Raw genomic sequence first — 16,706 nt, 5'->3', positions numbered from 1 at the left:
AACATTGCATATTTGCCAAACGGAAGTTAAGCAAATAAGAATCATAAATAAAATCAACTCTACGTTGGAGTGACAAATATTCCTCCTTACTTTTAGAATAACGATTGATGATCTTATTTGTACTACCATGAGCAACACAAAATATCAATACTATGTGATTATTAAGTCCACCAAGGTCTGCTTGGATTGTTGTCAGTTCGTTGTTTAAAAATATAACGAATTCTTTGTATCATTCAGTATGATAAAAAAAAAACACAATGACTTTAGATATGATATGATGTAGTAGATAGATTTGCATTATATTTTACAGTTTATGTTGGATGTTTCACTGATGATGAATCACGTATGTATGATTATCCGAATCCTTCATGGAACCAACCAGACCAGACAATTGACAAATGTATGCAGTTCTGTAAAAAGCGGAGTTATATTTACAGCGGATTAGAGGTAAAAAGATATAAAAGGGAATATCCGCCCTAATTATAAATTTCTTAATTTGTAAAATTCAATTTCTTAATTTGTAACATGTACTTTTCCATTCGTTACATTAACTTCTACATTTCTTAGTTTGTGTGAGTGTAATTGTAACCCACCTGCCAGTCAATCAGGAGTTTCGTTTCTAAAGAGAAGCTACAAGTTACAAGTTTTACGAGTGAAGAGGGAATAGTTCCACAATATACCGCAAGAGTTACTGTTGATAATTCCAAATTGGAAATGTCAAGATTGAAGTTGATAAATTTAAGATAAAGTTTATAATTACAAGATTAAAGTTGATTATTCCAAAATCTAAGTCGACATTAAAACTAAAAAAAAGGATGGCCCTAATACGCTTCCTTAAAAACAGATTTTAGAATGGTTTTCTTGATTTTACTGTATTTAAAAAAATGTCTTGTAGAAAACTGAAATCACAACGACGAAATGTGATCTAAAAATGTTTTAAACTAAATTACACACAACAACACTCAAAATAAGCACTGACCCTGTAAACCTATCTTTGGCAGCAGAAGCTACTTTAAAAATCGTAGGTCAAAAACATCTTCTTATGAGTTTGACAGAATAATTATTCATATTTTGTTAAGTTAGATTATTATTCTTTTCGGCTAAACATATATTATCTAATTAATGTTCACAATTAAATATTATTATATAAAGTTTAAGACGCATTGCTTCTGTGGCAGTGATGACCCAAGAAAGATTTCAGGTTATTTCAAGCGAAGTGAATATGATTGTACTCTGCCTTGTGGTGGACAAAGTCGAGAATCATGCGGGGGACCATGGCGGTTATCAATTTATAAAGGTATGGAAAGTTAATCAATAAGCCTGGCTATACATACCATTTCCCGGTAAAGTAAAATGCAGTTTATCATATAATATATGACATTTTACGCGAACTTTAGGGGAATAAAAGTTATGTGGTTGTAATTTCCCCCTTACTTATCTACAAGTTAGAAAGACTTGTAATCTGTTTGCTCTAATGTCCCGTTTATCAGGGGATATTTACCAGAAAAAACAACAATAAGTTTGTACAAAATGTCGCCTGATACGGTACCATCAAGTACACAGGTAAGATAAAAACATTTTGTTGTAAGGTATACAGTTAAAGAATACACAAATGCTCTTTACAAAATAAATAATTTTGTTGTTCATAGCATGAGAAAAGAAGTGCTAATTCATAGTCATACCAAACACTTATCAAACCAGTATCTATAACACTAAGTAACAAATCATTAGATTACAAAAAAGAATTACAAATTATATCCATAGATCTATATAACACGAACGTACGGTTTAAGAGTCCTCACAGTAACTGAAAGCTAGTTTAAAGTCAATAACTTTAAATAATACAAAAGCATGCATCAGAGATGAAAATAAACTAAAACACATCCCAGGAATATAGTTATTAACGTCATGGACAGTCAAAGAAGTCATGACTTGTTCAGTTTGTATTTAACGACATCATGATAAAAATGTACTTGTAATACTGTGAATACTAATAGATTGCAGCGTTTTACAACCTTATCTACCACATTGTGCTGACATCGACTGTACTACAAGCATTAACAAATGGTGTGTCAGATGTACTGAAAGTCTGTACTACAAGTTAATAAGATATACCTGCAGAGGTAAGGTTTCCATAAGTTTAAGCATACAATCAGGATTTTTCAATAGATTGTATGAGCAATCTTAAAATCAATGCGATGATATTTCTATAATATATGGCACACATTTTCAATGAATTGACAATCATATATTATCAGAACTTTACTTTTTTTTCATAAGCCGAAAACACTAATCAATATTATAATTTAAAAAGGCAATAGATGTGGTGACTACAATAAACATGGCTTTTTACCTGGCATCTTTAACAAATCAACGTACTATGAACAAATTGAGAACAAAATGTGCCAAATTCAATTCGAATGTGCAATGAATCATTTTACAATGATATTTTTGTAATAACGACTGACCGCAAAATGATATGACACAGCAACAAAAATGTTGGTATTTGATATATATAGATATGTATTTGTAGATAAATGCTCCACTCGAAATCGTTGGTGTTGGCCTGGAAGTTGCGGAAATGAAATTGCCTCCAACTGTATCTGCATGAATGGATTTAAAACAGTTAAAAGCGAATTAACTGCTAATTGTCAACGTAAGCATTCAATTTATGAATATATCTTTACCAAAAAGTGATGGCAATGATTTCTATTTTTAAATGATGTTCTTCCATACCATATACAAACTAGAAAAGACCTCTACGTTTATCGATTTATCCAATGGTTAGAAGTTGTTACGTATAATGTATCACTTTCATTGACAATTCTTTAACACTAAATGCTTAATAGCTAGCTTTAAATATCAAGTAATGTTCAGGACGAGAACAAATTTACAATAATAATAACAATACAGACCGTCGGGGATAAAGGTCTGGGACATTTTGTCTGGCAAAGCAAGGTATATAGAATATAGACAGAAATGGCCTTGCATCATGCCACCTAGGTACCCATCAAAGTGTTTTCTAAACGTTCCAAGCAAGCAAAAAACGTGGAAATTTCTTTGCATTACATGGTATCAGATGTAAATAAAGGCAACAGTAGTATACCGCTGTGCAAAACTCATAAATCCATGGACAAAAGACAAAATCGGGGTAACAAACTAAAACCGAGGGAAACGCATTAAATATAAGAGGAGAACAACGACACAACACCGAAACGGACCAAGCATCAGACAAAACACCACGAGAATAACAAATATAACATGAAAACCAAATACATGAATTTGGGATAGACAAGTACCGTGCCACGTAAATAAAATATAAATAAAAAATAAGAGAAAACACAAACGACTCAACGTTAAAATGCAACACACACAGAAACGAACAATAATATAACAATGGCCATCTTCCTGACTTGGTACAGGACACTTTTAAAGGGGAATAAAAGTGGTGGGTTGAACCTGGTTTTGTGGCATGCCAAACCTCGCACTTTAATGGCAAAGTTAAATATAACATTGAAATGACAACATAATATTACAGGACTACAATACAAATAAATAGGAGAACATATTAGACAAAGAAAAACATGATTAATAGATAACAAAAAGCATCAGGTTTAAAATTCAATACGCCAAAAACGCGCCTTGTCCACATAAGACTCACCAGTGACGCCCAGATATAAAAGATCGAAAGTGAAAAAAGTACAAAGTTGTACAGCACGGCATTGTTTTTATGCACGGGATAAGAACATCCTTATTATATAGAACACTTAACGCTATTGCCAACATTAAATTTTAACAAATGAATATGAAAGAGATATACATAATGAATCAGTCCAGGCGTCAACGTCATTAAAAAAATGTGACGTCACATACGATGGCGAAAAGGCACAAACGGTATGCCACATTTGAATTTATGAAATTTAGAAACAGCATGACGTCACACATGAAAAACTATCATTCAAAAGTGAGATAGAACTAGGATTGAGATAAGATTGTATTAGAACTAAATACTGATAATTCATATAAACAAAATGCATATTACAATACTTATTAACAGCAATTAACTGTAATATATATATATATGTCCAGTTTGTTATGAATCCAACTTCAAACGTAAATAATCGTACAAAATTAAACATAATTAATAAATAGGCGGTGATTAATTTTTCTATCCGTAACATCTCAAATTATGACCGTCGCAGCTCTATTTTAATACGTTCCGCACAGAAAAATAGACAACCCATGTTGTCAAGGGAAAGGGAAAAACCGAGAGGGACTATAACATTTCTATTTCTAGTTATCCACGGTACCGTTTTACTGCATCAACATCTGCACTTGTTTTTGATCGATAAAAAGTTTCCTCCATGTTTATTTTTTTTATCAGATGCATATCTTATATTTTTCACCAAGTGTACAAGAAGATAGTTTTTCCCTTTCTTTCCTGGTACTTTTGTACATGACGAAACTTATATACCATTTGAAGGACGACTGACAGTCTTTGTTCTTTCAAGTGTTGAATACAATTTGTAAACGTGTTGATAGTGACACAGTTATTGTAAAAACTTTCGATAGTTATACTTGACCATCTTTAATGCAATACGATGTTCGATAAGGGTATTTGTAAATAATAATAGTTGGCGCAGAACAAACTCACATGAACATGTTTTGTTCGTTGTTGTTGGTCTTGATACGTATTTTACTCGTAGCAGTCACATGTTGTTAATTTGATTATGTGTTATATTTATAGATTATCGTTGATTATCTCAACGAGATTGCAATCGAGTTGAGATGACCAATGATAATCTATTTATCGCCATTTTACCTATGACGACGTTGTCAATTTCAATGTCAATTTCGTTAGCAACACCACGTGGCCTCCTTAGTTTCTAGCGATATTTTTTTCCATCTCTAACGAGAAGCATGATATGAAAATTATCACAAAAGAGGATCAAAGGAAAAAAGCACAAAAAAGCGATAATATTTATTATTCGATCTTATTCCTGCTTCAATTTTTCTGCAATACATTAATGAATAAAGCATGTTAACAAATGTTTCAATTCTAAGCAAAAAAGACCGAAAAAACAATTTAACAGTTTCTATGCATGTGAGCCACGCAAAATATAGAGCAGTACTTACATGTAGCTATTTTTTAAAGCCTCTTTCCGTACACACTTACACAGTCACTATATTGAAGTGTCAAAGTTTCTAGATTTTACACTGCTTTTTAAAACTTACGTGGGAGATCAAGACTACTGTACATTCAGAAATTATTGCAATATTTTATGCGACAGGATTATGCGGTGTTAACATGATAATCAACCAAATGGCAATTTTTATAAATTTAATGTGTGCAAATAAAATGAATTTTTCGAAAAACTTAGGATTAAAATTAAAATCCAATTGTTCAGAGAACAATTGAAGGTCTTTCCACCAAAACAATGTATTTTAATATGAAAAGTGTAAAAATAGGTTTAAAAATGTCATTTCAATCGTCAAATGATAGCTTATTGTACGCTGATTCCAAAAATATATGGTCTCTAAACAATATTTTTCTAGATAAGGGAGATAATTTCTTACTTCCGGTTAAAAAAACGCTATTTCCGATAATATTTGACTATTAACTTGACACTGATTCCAAAAATATTTTGTTCTATATACTTTTATATTAATAAAGTACAATAAATAGATACTTCCGGTTTACACAAGGTCACTTCCGGTTGTTTTTTTCAAGGTTAAATGGTTTGATACCGTTTGCCAAAAGTCTCATGGCTTTATCATGTATACACATGAGGTAAAAGCAAAGGTCAAAATCTAAAACGTCAAATTAAACTATGACTTTGAGATCAATTTCAAGGTCATTAACCAAGAACCTCAAATCAAAAGACCATAGGTCTTAATTATGTTTAGTTAATGAGTTATATCACCATACGCGTATTTTTAAATACCAAAGGCGAGGAAACTACCTTTTATATTCAACGTACCCTTGCCAGCAAAATTTACGTGTTACGACATGTCTCAACAAACAATTTAGAAAAAAATAATTTGTCTATATCTCATACGGTTTCTGTAAATGAGTGGAAATGAGCCAAATTTAAAAAATAGAATATGACCTTGACCTTTGACCTTGACCTAATTTTCATTTTTTTGGACCAAGGACCTCAAATCAAAAGATCCTAGGTCTCTAGCACTTATGGTTTACAAGATAGAAATGCATATCACTTATAACATATGCATAAGGGGAAATAACTCTCATATGGAGCGTTCATATCGCTTCGGTCAAAATAGGACAAATCATGCGAAGGATATAACGAGCAATTTTGTAAAATAAATTTGTCATAATATTTTACGGTTGCGAAGGAGTTGCGCTAACAAGGAAAACAGTGGTTGGGGAGATAACTCCTACAAAGAAAAGTATTCGTTTACGCAGGGTAAATTTCAAAAGCGCATAAACTGTTCGATATCATATACCAAATATCTAAGCGACTTATTGCGAAACAAATGTTTATCGCAAGAACAAAATTAGGCGGAAGAAAAAAAGAAAAAAAAATAATCAGAAGAAAAACAATAGGTCTTTCCACTGAAAAGTGGAAAGACCTAATTACCAAAGCCATATTTGGCACAACGTTTTTGAATTTTGGGTCATTGCTATTCAACTTTATACTTGTTTGGCTTTTTAACTTTTTTTATCTGAGCGTCAGTGATAACTCTTTTAAAGACGAAACGCAAGTTTTGCGTCAAAAATGGAAAACTTGAACCTTAAATATTTATTATAATCGCAATAATTCTAACTCGAAATTTGATTTTGTTATATGAATTAAACAGGATTTTCACCATATCGCAAAAAATTAAAATAGCATTTAGTCTAAAATCACAAAATCACATTAAACACGTAACTATAGCTGGAGTAACAGAGTTAAATCATCTTTTATTTTACTCATACCTTTTGTCTAAATGATACTTGATCTTATTCTTTTCCAGCAATCATAAAACCTACAATAGATTATTGTCAAATAACAGCAGTTGCAAAAGATGGCTCTAAAAGTATTTCAAATGGTGGTTCAGTTCAATGTATTATGCAAAAAGACTTTTATGGAAGATTTCAGGTGGATCATTTTAAAATAAATTTTCAGGCAGTTTTCAAAATACAAGTAACTATTTCAAGGCCAAATTTCATCTCCAGGGAACTTTTTGGTATTACCGATGTTGAAATCTCAATGAAGAAGATAACAGTTTCAGGTCAGTTTAGATTTCTGTAGAGTATAGTACAAGTATTCGTCATTAGGGAACCAAAACATTTAAAAATCGAGGATGCATAAATACATTAAAAGTAAGGAGCAATAGAAGGTATCGTAAATGAAAATATTTATATTAATAAAAATAACCAACAAAGTCTACTACATCGGACTCGGATTTCTCTTAAACTGCGTTTAACTGTGCGTAGTGTTGTGCGTTTGTTTTTCTACATTGGCTAGATGTATAGGAGAAGTGTTTAGATCTCAAAAACATGTTTGACCCCGCCGCATTGTTGCGCCTGTCCAAAGTCAGGAGCCTCTGGCCTTTTTTAGCATGATTTTTATTTTTAGTTTCTTGTGTATAATTTGGAGTTTAGTATGACGTCTATTATCAATGAACTAGTATACATATTTGTTAAGGGTCCAGCTGAAGGACGCCTTCGGGTGCTAGAGTTTCTCGCTTCAATGAAGCCCCATTGGTGGCCTTCGGCTGATGTTCTCTCTGTGGTCGGGTTGTTGTCTCCTTGACACATTCCCCATTTCCATTCTTAATTTTGAAATTCATGCATGGTCAAATAACAACAAACTATATTACGGATTATAAATGTGTCGAGGTTTGTGATTGGATAACAACACAGAGATGTCAGAGTATATTCAAGAAACTGCCGGGGTATATACGACGTTTTTATTCCCAATTGGAACCTCAAAAACGTCGTCATAACACCGGTTACTATGTGACGTAGTCAAAAGCTTTCAGATTGTCAGAGGCTCACAGAGGGAAAATAATGACGTGCGTCAGTAAATAATACATTTTTCAAACAAAATCACGCAATTCACACTTTTATACTTAAATTTAATGTTAAAAGTGTTATTATAAATTATTACATACACAAGAAAATTATGTTCACAGCAAATTAGAAAATCCTTCACATATATGCCGAAAATATCAGGTTGTGTTTTTCAACTTATATATGTGTTGTCAACAAATACCTGCACTGGAAAATAACATTAAGTCAGGGGTAATCCGTAATATATGTGTAATTCAGGTCTCAGCTCAGGGGATATAAACTCTAAGCCGGGAATGTCATATATACCCTGTCTGAGACCTGAATAACATATAATATCACTACCAAGTGTTTATGATATACATATATAACTATATAAAATAAACTATTCAAAAGACCCTCATAAACAACTAACATAAGACAATACTTGAACAAATCCAAGTAAATTATACGATATGCATTTAATGAAAAACAACAAAAGATCAGCAAGGTGTTAAAACCATGAACGCTGTTTCAGGTATCAAAATCAGGTTGACAGCCGATTGGTAATCATCATGCAGTGTGCACATTTGTAATTCGTGTTTGCGCTTTCTGAATTGATAATTGATAATTATGAATAATTAAGGTGGTACCTTAACTCTGTAAGGTCAGCTAAACGTTTTAATTACGTTGTGTTGTAAAAGGAATATTAAGCTTTTCAATGATCAAAATTGGTTCTTGTCAAACTGCTATATCACCAGTGTAATTTTTCTGATGAAACGGTTGTTTCAAAATTTTTTTTTTTTTTTTTATATTTTTGTTAAAGGGTCAAAGTTAGTACTTTGACAATATTTTCTGGAAATTAAACGTGCCAAATTAATTTTAGTGCAAGTGTTGGGTACCACCTTAAGCACACTCATTACAATTATATTTGTATACAAAACAAAACTTGTCGAATTTATAGGAAACAAGAAAGATTTAGGTACTACAAGATATAAATCTGATTCTTCTTCAAGATATCCTCAACCAGTTTATGAACATGACAATGCAACAATAACTGTACAGGAATCATTGCAAAATGGAGAAAGGTAGAGTTACGTTTACTATTAAAACTGCATTTTCAAATTCAATGTTACTGATAAGTTTGATGTAGACGAAATGCGCGTCTGGCGTACTGAATTATAATCCTGGTACCTTTTAAATATTTTAATTTGTTCAGGGACATATTTCCCTTTTTACTGATTTAAACAATCAAACTAAGCAAATATTATCTACCTTAATTTCACACAGAATACATCAATTTGAAAGTGAAATTTATAAGTGTCAGAAAAAAAAATGATCTTCGAAATCTAAATTTTAAGCTATACAAAACTGCTTCTAAATGCCATATTTCTTTTCTTTTTTTTTCTTTAATAATTTCGCATTTTTCATGTTTGTTACAGTCATGAATTTTAAACTGATATTTGTTACAGGATATGTCTAAAATTTCGTGTTGAAGCTGGTGGATATTTTATTTCGAAAGACCTGACAACACACGCAGAAATACAACTTCCTTACGATAAAACCGAGACGTCTCATTCATTATGCTACATTTATGATGACATTCCTCCAAAACACTGTGCAGAAGACCATTCTTGCAGAAGTGAACCACTTATACTGTCGAGAAGATTATCATCATCTAGAAGCATAACTGTCCAGTTTAACGGATGGATAGATCCAAACATGAACATTGGATCAGGAATAGAAAGCTATGAAATCGCAGTTTATGAGGTTAAACATTTATCTTCAATGATCCAGATAAGACGCAACAAAATTATTCGTATCGTAAATATCTATCCATCTGACAAAAGAACATTTGTAAATATAGAACTACCACCGAAAACTCCAATGTTGTATGTTGTATTACTGACAGTGAAGGATAAAGCTAATAATATAAGACGAGCCAGACGATTTGTTTTGTATGATAATTCTTCTCTGATTGTTGTGAATCCTGTACATTCGTTCAACATCACGGAGGTCATGAACCATAATAACTCTTCACAGTTATGCATCTCTTATCCAAAAAGGTTTTATAACAACGAATTCAAGTTTAATAACTTCCTTGATCCAATAAGACCAGAAACCGCAATAAATGGAATTTACGACCAGGAAGTAGGAGTGTTACCTATCAATGGAACCAGAAACGTGAATGGATTGACAGGCTTTTATTTCACATTCATAAAAAATAATGAAAACGTTTATACTGGAAAAATTAAAGAGATTTCGCTCCATTCGGTCTGTCTTACATCTGAAATAAAACACGGTGACATCATTACCTTCCATCTTAAAGTCGTGGATATAATGAATCATACCTTAAATGATAGTGTGACAGTCTACATCAAACATATAACAGGTAAAACAAAAAAATCTTTATGTGTCGGAATAAAATTTTGCCTTAACATTGTTGGTGAACATATATTCTTGGTTATTGAAACAGCTAAATATAAAAGATGTGGTATGAGTGTTAATGAGACAACTCTCCATTCAAGTCACAACTGGTAAAAGTAAACCATTGTCAGTCAAAATACTTTGTATTTAACAAACATCAAACAGAAAGTTTATCTTAATTATCTACTTTGTATATCAAATAGTAAAACCTTTGGAATTGGTTGATTTCAAAATCGTGCTCGCCAATTTAAGTCGAGTATTTATCTAAATTCATAAGCAAAGAATAGTACATCATACTTTAAAAAAAAACCCAAAAAAACCATTTGTACATAAAAACATTTGTTCATAGTAATAGTAGATACATAATTTAGTTGAACATTGTTTTAATAATTAATATCCCCAAAAAGCTCTAAATACATACGTTATTGCTGAACAAGAATTTATTCATAACAAATATTAATACTGTTAGTATTTGATAGAGGCGAGTTATGTCTTGTTGTATTTGACTTTCTGAATTTCATTTTATCTACGTTATCATGTTTTTTCGGTTTACATGATTGATTTTTTCTAGTATTTGATTTTTTCAATCACCATCTTGTAAACGTTTAGATATTTTTTCAAAACATGTGTGTGTTGTCTTTTGAATGAAATTTAGTTTTCTGTTCTTCATTTTGCCTAAGTTATAATATGTTTAGAGCACACGTAAGTTTTGTATTGTTACATATGACTTTTTATATGATATGATGTCGTTAGTAATTATGAGTTATGTATTGCAATATTTAACTTATTAACTTCATTTTTCTATGTTAGGGTGTTTTGTCAGCAAAAGATATTAAGACTTTGTTGTGTTGATTTTCGAAACTCTATTTATTTGATCTTATGATGTTTCACATCACACTAATACATATCATGTAATATTTGACTTTCTGTACTCCATTGTGTCTACCTTGTAATGTTTTGTCAATATGTGATAGTCGTGTCTTTTAATGTTTAACCCTTTAATCTCCTTCTGTCTCTGCTATGATGTTTTGTCTGCACACATGCTTACATATGAACATAACGCTGCATTTCTCTGCCATTGTATAAATCTGCTATAATTGCACATCGAATTCAACAATTGAACGCCTACTTTTTTTCTGTTGATTTGAATTACATTTTCAATTCATATGATTTTGTGAAAGTTAAAGCAATTACGGAATGAAATATAACCTCTTGATGTTTTTCAAACTAAGAATATACAAGAACAATGTTGGGATCACGGGAATAAGAAAACAGCCCAAAAGTTCAAAAGAATACTATGATATAAATAACGTTACCGACCGTCGTTTCGTTGAGAAATTCTCCGTACTTGTTTATGCTTTTTACTTCTGGAACATATAAAAAAAAATTACAAAAATACCGAGCTCCGAGGAAAATTCAAAACGAAAAGTTCCTAATCAAACTGTATAATAAAAAGCTCAAGCACACCAATTTCAAACGAATGGATAATAACTGTCATATTCCTGACTTGGTACAGGCATTTAATTATGCGACAATACGTTGTTATAAGAAATATTATAATCATAATAAGAAATTAACAAATGAGACACACCTAAACATTTTTGAATTAGAGATAAATCGTAAACTGACAAAAAAAATGCTTTCTTTGTAATGTATCTTATATATTTCAAGTAACCACGACAAAGGAGACATCACATGATCACATCATAGGTGATGTAACTGGAGGAATTCTATCTGTTTTTATAGGTTTTTAGTGTGATCGTACAGCATAAGAGGTTAACAGGTAAGTTATACTACAAATTATATCTTTATATTTAATAGAAAAAAGAGGTGAGTCTAACGAATATGAAAATACTGAAATATTGTTACACTTATTTTTTTAATAATTTTAAACTCAAAAATAAGAAACACAAATAATGTTTGCAATATTCGCCTTGTTAAAAGAGAATGAAAACTGTTAATGTTTTGACATAAGATAATGTTTTGAATGATACATAACAAGAACATTATTTCAATTCAGTTTTTATTTTCTTATTTTCTTCATCTTTCATGAAATGTTTTGTGAATAGTTAGGCTTTCCATAATGAATCCTTTGTGGCTTTGTGGAATATCGAAACTATAAGTATAAACGACAGTGACATCAATCTTATTTCTTTAGTTCTTTGTTTCAGAAAAAAAAACAACAGCAACTGGTCATGACCGGTATGTTTATTTCTAAACAGTGTCTGCAATGTATTTAAAGCTGAACAAAAGGAAACTGAAAACACTCAAATTGTATGATTACAAAATGTAAAACAATATTAAAAAATGTGGTAAAATTCCGACGCATTGTGACTTCACTCATTAAAATTCGTAATATCATGCTGGCTGGAGTTTTGCAAAGTATACTCTAATGTGCATGTTTTGCTCCCTTTGGTGAAAACCGTAAAATGACCAGTTAGTGCTTACGTTCACAACCTTTAATCGCTTGTTGGTAGTTGTTTCAATGAAAACTCATTGAAAGGATACTACGTACACATAGTATAATTCCTTTGCAGTCAAAAGACCTATCTGATAAAGCAGGCAACAAATAATAAAACGGAACTGATACTAACGATATCAAACAACTGGTACAAAACCATTTGGCTAATTACATCTTCTACATATACTATATAGCTTTTTCATCATATATCATTAGAGAAAAGGAAAGAAAAATATGTCGACTAATATTAAAGAGTCATAAGATACAGAGATATAATCAAGTTAAATACAAATAAATTTATCTGAACACAGAAACTGTGCAAATTATGGTGTATAATACTTCTGTTGTAAATCACACCTTTTAGAAGTTAAAAGTAGATAGAAGAAGGTGTGGTTTGTTTGTCAATGATACGACTCCCCAATCAAGTCCTAATATGTAAAAGTTAAACATTATAAGTCTTACCACATATTTTGTAGATATAAAGAAATATATGACTCACCTGAGACCAGAGAAAAACAATCAAATGTTTACGACGATGTCAGTCCGGCAACATCAAACTCTATCTATGAATCTATTCGGTTAAAGCCAAAATCTACAATTCACGAAATATTTGACAAGAAAAACGGTAGTGAAAGATATTCTAGGATATATATTCCATGTATTTAGTGGTAGAAGAAAACAACCCATTGTAATATTTATTTTTTATAACAGATATAAATATTAATGAAACCGCTAAGTGAAAATCTTATTTGAATACCAAATTGAATTGAAAAATAAAAACACACAACGAACATTGAAATAAACCAACACAATTGGAAACTAACGATGAGTAGAACAAACCACGAAAGGTACCAGATACTATAAGTTATATGGTTTCTACTGACACCATACGGATAAATAGAGGGTTACTAAAACCCATATAGGGTGAGGCCGCAGGCCGGATTTCCTATGGACTTTATCCACCCACTATGGTCAGGGAGTAGATATGAACCACATAACGAACTTATCGCACGCAGTACTTTTTCTGCTGGGTTTTGTAGCAAAATAAACAATGAATCGCAAAAACATAAATAGATGACGTCATCATCAGCAGTAGACGTTACGTTATTAACACTATGAAATTTAAAAACGCCGTACGATTCGTTAGGGGGTCACCACGTGACGGCTTTATACCTACCTACCACAACGTGATAATTTACCTGCGGTGTGATAATGCTTCATATGTGTCATCGTCATGCAGCGCATTCAAGTACAAATTGAGTAATAAGTCTAACTTTTTTATATCTTATTTAAACTAAACTTTCAAATGTTACGACTTTGAATTCCACTTTACCAATTGATTTCCGTGGTTTAATAGCGTTCATGTTAGCCCAGGAAGTCATGAGAGGGAAAGCATAGTTGGCACCTAGAGTTAAACTATGACACAAGTGACTGGTGAAAAATAATGCTGATCCAACGTTTGAACTTAAGCATGAATATGCTACAAACGTCTTTTGTGCACTTTTATCATTGTTTACGCATTTATTTCGAATAATCGTCAAAATAATATTTCACTCAACCAGTGTTTATATAGCAGCTAATCAATGGTCGTGTTTTGAAACCGGTTTAACGATTGTCACCTTTGTAAACAATCAACAAAGAAGCATTGATATTCTGTAAAGCCCGTTTATAACATGAACAAAACGATATTTCGGTCAAGGAGTGATATTTACGTTTATAACAATACAACCTTTTGAAGTTAAAGGCGAGGTTTGTTTAGCCTTGGTGATAGATAATTTCATTTGAGGGTAGTATTAAGTCAGACGAGACGCGCATCTGAAGTTTTGGTTAAATAGAAGCTTGGTTTACTTGATGACCTTTCATGTTGCAGAATATCTTAAATGGTGGACATTTCTACTTATTTTATCATCGTTATATAAGTCAACATGTTGTTTGCTGATAATATAAAACTTTTAGTACGTCCTGTCGGTCTAAATTCGCAGTTAACATGATTTTAAAATCATTCGAAAAAGTACTCTTTTTTTTTTTTAAAAGCATATTCCGGCTTAAAAAAGATTAAGCACCACTTTGTGTTTTGTTTTTATATAGCCTTTAACATGTTTAAGTATATATACTTATGGCATTATGCTATCATAGTCGATCATGACATACAAGTGTGCATGCATATGAATCAAACATTTACGCGCATTTGATAATAATCTTTAATGTATGATTACGTCAGACTTCAGATCTGTCTTGGGTTGATACTATGATGATTTGAATGTTCTTAAAATAGAAACGCTTACTTTGTTGAAAGCACTTGACATCATTCCATTAATAGATAATATTTGTCCAAATCTTCAATGCAACATTTGTCTGTTTATCTGCATGTTTTTTTCGGTATGTTTGTGCTTTCTATTCTAATTTTTAAATATTGGTTACATTCTGTGCGATGGTTTGTATTATCAATAATAAAAAAAATTGCCAGTGTTAAGAGTAGTTCGCTTTCTTCGAATAGTTGCTCCTCAATTTCTCTTCAGTTTTCAAATAAGAGGACAATATCAGACTAAATAATTTATGTTAAATGTACATGCAAGGAATTACAGAGATGCTTATGCCATGTTCTTTACTGGATGGTAGTCATGCCATAGACACCAAGGATGGGAAGAGTACTATAACAAATTAAAATTCCGAAAAATAAGATTCCACACCATTTTATGTATATGTATTATTAATTGATACCAACCCATTTCTTCTACCACCAGTAAACGTTTGCATGACTGGTTGCAAATTTATTGTTTGATGAATTTCAACTTGTTTGACATCTCAAGAATATTGTTTCAAATGCTATAAGTATTCAATCTTGGATGAGTTATTGCAACCAATAGGTCGTGCTTCTACTTTTGAACCTTAATTTAGCACACTTATATATAACATATGTACTTAAAATTTAAAGCATTGAAGTATGCGTGCACAAAAGCAGTCACACCATAGAAACTGATTGTAAACCAGCTACGATAACGACACATTATTTGAAAGGTATGATATATATTCTTACTAGTATGCAAATGTTCAGAAACTAAGACAAATACTGGTCTCAGAAAAGATTACAACGAGTCCATGACAGAGGCCAATTTCAAAAGAACCTTACTATGTAAAATACTGATATCAGAAGATATCTTTACAAATATGACAAAGATTGGTTTAAAAAAGGAATGCGATACCAAGACTTTTTGCAATGCAATTTGTAATGAATAGAATACTCAAGAGCGCAATCTATCTCTTTGCTAGATATGCGATTGGACAAATAATTTATATTTTGTAAAAGGCCAATACATATCATCAGAGATAACTACAAAAAAAAAGATAAAAAACACTAATGTTTAGCTAGTTTGTTAAATATCTGATCTAACAGATCGCAAGTAATATTTAACAAAAAGAAACATAGTTCTACTGTTTTCATTGATGGATTAATTAAGTGTAATAATTTATCCAGGTTAAACACCAAAAGACTTGACCGAGAAACAATAATTAAATAATTCCTAGGTCGATGAAATGATTTTCTTTACCTCATGAAAAGCGTGATCGAAGTAAACAGAATAGACAATTGACAACATTTATAGAAAGTATTGTTGTTAATATGGAAATATGCTTGTTTATAACAATAACTGTTTGGTTACATGCATGTGTATTGACCTTTAACATTTTGTTATTCGAGCGTCATTGATGAGTCTTTTTTAGACGAAACGCGCGACTGGCGCAAAAATAAAATTTGAATCTATAATGAGTTTATTAATAGACCAAATGCAACCAAGGGCATATCTTAATGCTGATATATAAAGT

At 31.5% G+C, this 16,706-nt stretch overlaps 1 long non-coding RNA gene across 1 annotated transcript; it reads left to right on the top strand.

Moving 5' to 3' along the window:
• The first annotated feature begins 340 nt into the window (after positions 1-340).
• On the top strand, positions 341-2,078 carry LOC134684157 (uncharacterized). Its single transcript, XR_010101183.1, has 3 exons — positions 341-447; positions 1,153-1,297; positions 1,998-2,078. It is a non-coding gene; the product is annotated as an uncharacterized LOC134684157 (long non-coding RNA).
• The last annotated feature ends 14,628 nt before the right edge of the window (positions 2,079-16,706 follow it).

The sequence above is a fragment of the Mytilus trossulus genome, chromosome 9 (genome assembly GCF_036588685.1).
Source record: "Mytilus trossulus isolate FHL-02 chromosome 9, PNRI_Mtr1.1.1.hap1, whole genome shotgun sequence".
NCBI lineage: Eukaryota > Metazoa > Mollusca > Bivalvia > Mytilida > Mytilidae > Mytilus > Mytilus trossulus.
Note: the sequence above shows the minus strand (reverse complement) of the source record. Positions and strands in the feature narration are given on the sequence as shown.